This window comes from Oncorhynchus keta, chromosome 14 (genome assembly GCF_023373465.1).
Source record: "Oncorhynchus keta strain PuntledgeMale-10-30-2019 chromosome 14, Oket_V2, whole genome shotgun sequence".
NCBI lineage: Eukaryota > Metazoa > Chordata > Actinopteri > Salmoniformes > Salmonidae > Oncorhynchus > Oncorhynchus keta.
This window is the reverse complement of record NC_068434.1, coordinates 42,797,458-42,804,290: the sequence shown is the minus strand read 5'-3', so window position 1 is coordinate 42,804,290 and position 6,833 is coordinate 42,797,458.

The window sequence follows — 6,833 nt, the reverse complement described above, 5'->3', positions numbered from 1 at the left end:
CTGAAGCCTTAGCCCCACCCATTTCTGTGGGTGGGACTAAGGATTCACATGTGAGGCCATGTGCTAAACAGAGTGCGTAGTTTAGTAAACAACCAAAGATTAAGACTAAAAGTGGTAAAAGTAGTAGCCTGCAATAAGGAAAAACCCAGGTAAAAATACACTTTCTCGTCCTTGGCCTATATCCTAACATGACTTTAGTGCAGGTAATGTTGTTCTTCACATTACCGTCTCTGGTAAACACACACTATATCAAATAACATCTAAGTTTATTTGTCACATGCACAGGACACAGAAGGTGTAAGTAAACTGCTCAGTGAAATGGTAACTAGCATAGTAGCAATAGCAAAACCAGAAAGTGTCTAGGTAAAAAATTGTATAATTATTAGATTAAGCTTCTCCGACACACTTGTCTAAATTGATGGGTCATGTGAAGAAAATTCTATAACCACCCCCAAGCCACATCTAGCAGATGTGGATGGGTCACTATTGTCTAGAGATGTACACATGTTCATGAAATACATTAGATGGCCGTAATCACCCCCAGATACAACATGCTAACTTGATGGGTCATGTAATCATCTGGCGAAGTGGAGACTTTTGTTAGACTAGCTAGTTAGCTAAACAACGAACCGGCATAATCCCAACTCATACTACTACCAATACAAACATTGTCATAGGGATAGTATGAATCTGCAGGTGGCTAAAGCTAACAACTAGAGTCAACATTAGCTAGCTAACATTAGGCTATAACTAGCAATCCAAATGAATTTCTGATTTAAATAATATTACTACACAGACACATACCATTATCTAGCGAGCCAGCAAGCTAACGGTCGCTAGCTAGCTAGCTAACAGTACGCTTTAACTTGCAATGAACATGACTGAGTAAATTAGAAAAGTATAATATCTGAAAATGTAGCTAGACATACTCATATACATGGATGAATGCTTTACGGTAGACTGGAACCATTTAACTCAGTTTTGTTTGTAGCTACATCTTGTTTGGACAGCGTTGTGTCAAGTCACTCCGGTTCACACTGACCATGGCACGTGGACAAGCCCATCACTTTTTCCAACTGATCTGTCGATAGTGCATGCTAAATTCAAGGCCTCAATGTCTTTGAGAAAAGTAGCAATACTTTTGTAGTTCTTGAGGACTAACGTTATGTCTTTCAAAAACGGCCCGGTAGAAAGGACTATCAACACATACTGAACAGCTCATGTTATAGACAGACAAATCCAAACTCATCTCCTGATATGTCCAGCCCATCCATTATCTCAGCCAATCATGGTCCCATGCTTCATGAGCTGAAATAAAATATCCCAGAAATTTTCCATAGACACAAAAAGCTTGTTGTGCCCAATTTTTTTTACATCCTTGTTAGTGAGCATTTCTCCTTTGCCAATATTAATCCATCCACCTGACACCTGTGGCATATCATGAAGCTGATTAAATGGCATGATCCTTACACAGATGCACCTTGTGCTGGGGACAATAAAAGACCCCTCTAAAATGTGCAGTTTTTGTCACACAACACAATGCCACAGATGTCTCAAGTTTTGAGGAAGCACGCAATTGGCATGCTGACTGCAGGAATGTCCAAGGTATCTGAGACCAACAGATGCATATATGTATTCCCAGTCATGTGAAATCCATAGATTAGGGCCTAATGCATTTATTTCAATTGACTGATTTCCTTATATGAACTATAACTCAGTAAAATCTTTGAAATTGTTGCATGTTGCATATATATGCTTGTTCAGTATAAATTGGGAACCATGTGTTGACAAATACAGGAGTCTGGGCACTGGCACAGATACAAAACACTTCATTTGAAATGAAGTTCCATCACAATCCTGTTCACACCACACACCTTTCATTCATAAGATCTTTCAACTCAAACCGTACTGGGATACTGGGATGACTGCAGAGCATTGTTGAACTAACATATTCACTAAATACTTGTGTCATTGCTTGTCTTTGCTGATCAAGATAAACCAACGAGAGACTTCAGACACTATGTCCCAGTCTATGAAGTCAAATGCATTTCGAAAAGCTTTCTGAACACTGCAAGGAACATGTTTCAATGTACATTATCTCTCTGTCTGTGGCTTCTGCCAGGGCATTAGATATGAATTCTCTGTAAAACTTGTGGTTAGCCTTTGGTCCAAACATCGAAATTTGTAGGAGGTGAAACGTGTTAAGTTTATCTGTCAACACTGTGAAGGACAGTCCTTTGCTGAGCCATGTCCCATGAAAGATGAGTCCAGGTAGTGTGTGGTAACCTTGTTGATTGTGGGGTTTAAAAACCTTACGTGAACATCCATTTGCTTTAGCTTGTTAGGTTCAACATTTTCAGAGTAAATAACTCACGGACACTAGAGAAGCTTAACCAAGTTTAATTATTCCCAAAGGGTCGTTACAGATGTAATTCAGACAAAAAAAACATTTTTCTCACCATCACAAATATATATACTCCACTTTAGACACCCCTCCTTCTCTCCAATCCTCACATCTTATGGTTCAACAGTAAGAGGGTAACAGGATAATATAACAATTATTTCTCCCTTTGGGGGATCTGACCTGACCTCCTCAACTCAACCCCTCCTTCACCTAATCCACAGATGTCCTCTCGTATCACCAGTCGCACTCGGTGACTCTCTCCCGTCCACCCAGCACATTCCACAGCAACTGTCTTTCTACAGATCACACTCCTTTATATACTATGCGTCTGATCTGTCATGTCTTTAATATCTCAATGTTCAAAGTTTAGCCCGAATCCAACAAGCTGAAGTGGCTTGTTCTGCGATTCGTCAAAAAGCAGCACATTACAGTCCCGTGTGGCTCAGTTGGTAGAGCATGGCGCTTGCAACGTCAGGGTTGTGAATTTGATTCCCACGGGGGACAGTTACGAAAAATGTATCCGCTCACTACTGTAAGTTGCTCTGAATAAGAGTGTCCGCTAAATTACTAAAATGTTAAATGTTATTTTGCAACTTGTCCAGGAGGTGGTGCCGCAAGTAAGGTGCAAGACTATAATTGATCTTGTAGGCTCTGTTTGATCTTCTCCCCACAGGCATATTACTTTTCTATTATACTGTCTGGAAACATCGAGTGGGAAATTGTGGTGTTGTCATCTGAACTTTTGCAAGAGTAGTGGGAGACCACACTTCATTGTCCATAGGATCTCTGCACGCCATGAAATCGTTGTTTCGGATTCATGAAGAGAGTTTTGAACAAATCAAAATCAAATCAAATCAAATAAAATTGTATTTGTCACATACACATGGTTAGCAGATGTTAGTGCGAGTGTAGCGAAATGCTTGTGCTTCTAGTTCCGACAATGCAGTAATAACCAACAAGTAATCTAGCTAACAATTCCAAAACTACTACCTTACAGACAAGTGTAAGGGGATAAAGAATATGTACATAAAGATATATGAATGAGTGATGGTATAGAGCGGCATAGGCAAGATACAGTAGATGGTATTGAGTGCAGTATATACATATGAGATGATTATGTAAACAAAGTGGCATAGTTAAAGTGGCTAGTGATACATGTATTACATAAAGATGCAGTAGATGATATAGAGTACAGTATATACGTATACATATGAGATTAATAATGTAGGGTATGTAAACATTATATTAGGTAGCATTGTTTAAAGTGGCTAGTGATATATTTTACATAATTTCCCATCAATTCCCATTATTAAAGTGGCTGGAGTTGAGTCAGTGTGTTGGCAGCAGCCACTCAATGTTAGTGGTGGCTGTTTAACAGTCTGATGGCCTTGAGATAGAAGCTGTTTTTCAGTCTCTCGGTCCCAGCTTTGATGCACCTGTACTGACCTCGCCTTCTGGATGATAGCGGGGTGAACAGGCAGTGGCTCGGGTGGTTGCTGTCCTTGATGATCTTTATGGCCTTCCTTTGACATCGGGTGGTGTAGGTGTCCTGGAGGGCAGGTAGTTTGCCCCCGGTGATGCGTTGTGCAGACCTCACTGCCCTCTGGAGAGCCAAACGGTTGTGGGCGGAGCAGTTGCCGTACCAGGCGGTGATACAGCCCGACAGGATGCTCTCGATTGTGCATCTGTAGAAGTTTGTGAGTGCTTTTGGTGACAAGCCGAATTTCTTCAGCCTCCTGAGGTTGAAGAGGCGCTGCTGCGCCTTCTTCACGATGCTGTCTGTGTGGGTGGACCAATTCAGTTTGTCTGTGATGTGTACGCCGAGGAACTTAAAACTTACTACCCTCTCCACTACTGTTCCATCGATGTGGATAGGGGGTTCCCTCTGCTGTTTCCTGAAGTCCACAATCATCTCCTTAGTTTTGTTGACATTGAGTGAGAGGTTATTTTCCTGACACCACACTCCGAGGGCCCTCACCTCCTCCCTGTAGGCCGTCTCGTCGTTGTTGGTAATCAAGCCTACCACTGTTGTGTCGTCCGCAAACTTGATGATTGAGTTGGAGGCGTGCGTGGCCACGCAGTCGTGGGTGAACAGGGAGTACAGGAGAGGGCTCAGAATGCACCCTTGTGGGGCCCCAGTGTTGAGGATCAGCGGGGTGGAGATGTTGTTGCCTACCCTCACCACCTGGGGGCGGCCCGTCAGGAAGTCCAGTACCCAGTTGCACAGGGCGGGGTCGAGACCCAGGGTCTCGAGCTTGATGACGAGCTTGGAGGGTACTATGGTGTTAAATGCCGAGCTGTAGTCGATGAACAGCATTCTCACATAGGTATTCCTCTTGTCCAGATGGGTTAGGGCAGTGTGCAGTGTGGTTGAGATTGCATCGTCTGTGGACCTATTTGGGCGGTAAGCAAATTGGAGTGGGTCTAGGGTGTCAGGTAGGGTGGAGGTGATATGGTCCTTGACTAGTCTCTCAAAGCACTTCATGATGACGGAAGTGAGTGCTACGGGGCGGTAGTCATTTAGCTCAGTTACCTTAGCTTTATTGGGAACAGGAACAATGGTGGCCCTCTTGAAGCATGTGGGAACAACAGACTGGGATAGGGATTGATTGAATATGTCCGTAAACACACCCGCCAGCTGGTCTGCGCATGCTCTGAGGCGCGGCTGGGGATGCCATCTGGGCCTGCAGCCTTGCGAGGGTTGACACGTTTAAATGTTTTCCTCACGTCTGCTGCAGTGAAGGAGAGTCTGCATGTTTTAGTTGCGGGCAGTGTCAGTGGCACTGTATTGTCCTCAAAGCGGGCAAAAAAAGTTATTTAGTCTGCCTGGGAGCAAGACATCCTGGTCCGTGACGGTGCTGGTTTTCTTTTTGTAATCCGTGATTGACTGTAGACCCTGCCACATACCTCTTGTGTCTGAGCCGTTGAATTGAGATTCTACTTTGTCTCTATACTGACGCTTAGCTTGTTTGATTGCCTTGCGGAGGGAATAGTTACACTGTTTGTATTCGGTCATGTTTCCAGTCACCTTGCCCTGATTAAAAGCAGTGGTTCGCGCTTTCAGTTTCAGGCGAATGCTGCCATCAATCCACGGTTTCTGGTTTGGGAATGTTGCTATGGGAACGACATCTTCAACGCACGTTCTAATGAACTCGCGCACCGAATCAGCGTATTCGTCAATGTTGTCGTCTGACGCAATACGGAACATATCCCAGTCCACGTGATGGAAGCAGTCTTGGAGTGTGGAATCGGATTGGTCGGACCAGCGTTGAACAGACCTCAGCGCGGGAGCTTCTTGTTTTAGTTTCTGTCTGTAGGCAGAGATCAACAAAATGGAGTCGTGGTCAGCTTTTCTGAAAGGAGGGTGGGGCAGGGCCTTATATGCGTCGCGGAAGTTGGAATAGCAATGATCCAAGGTTTTTCCATCCCTGGTTGCGCAATCGATATGCTGATAAAATTTAGGGAGTCTTGTTTTCAGATTAGCCTTGTTAAAATCCCCAGCTACAATGACTGCAGCCTCCGGATATATGGATTCCAGTTTGCAAAGAGTCAAATAAAATTTGTTCAGAGCCATCGATGTGTCTGCTTGGGGGGGAATATATACGGCTGTGATTATAATCGAAGAGAATTCCCTTGGTAGATAATGCGGTCTACATTTGATTGTGAGGAATTCTAAATCAGGTGAACAGAAGGACTTGAGTTCCTGTATGTTGTTTTGGCCACACCACGTCACGTTAACTATAAAGCATACGCCCCCGCTCCTCTTCTTACCAGAAAGATTTTTGTTTCTGTCGGCGTGATGCGTGGAGAAACCAGCTGGCTGCACCGTCTCCGATAGCGTCTCTCCAGTGAGCCATGTTTCCGTGAAGCAAAGAACGTTACAGTCTCTGATGTCCCTCTGGAATGCTACCCTTGCTCGGATTTCATCAACCTTGTTGTCAAGAGACTGGACATTGGCGAGGAGAATGCTAGGGAGTGGTGCACAATGTGCCCGTCTCTGGAGTCTGACCAGAAGACCGCTTCGTTTTCCCCTTTTTCGAAGTCGCGAGGCGGCCATCTCTGTCGGCGCCGGAAATTAGTGGAGGACTCAGGTTGAGGATTCTGCATGCAAGAAAACTAATAACAATTCGGAACTTTTCTCAGTATTACCGTGGTGTCTCATTCTTTCTGAAAAGATGTCCACAACACAATACTTTCCGAATGCTCTGTATCAACCATACAATGCCCCCGGACATTGCAATACAGTACTCCCCTTATCCTGTTAATTGGTGTGGGGTCATGACTTTTCCACTCTATCACACCAGAATATCTCCACACAACTTTCAGATCTCCCATACAGGTGAAGTGTGCCTGCGATATTAGGTATCAGATGAGCGATGTTACCTAGCTATCTAGTGATTAGACCTTTACACTACACAGATAGACAGAG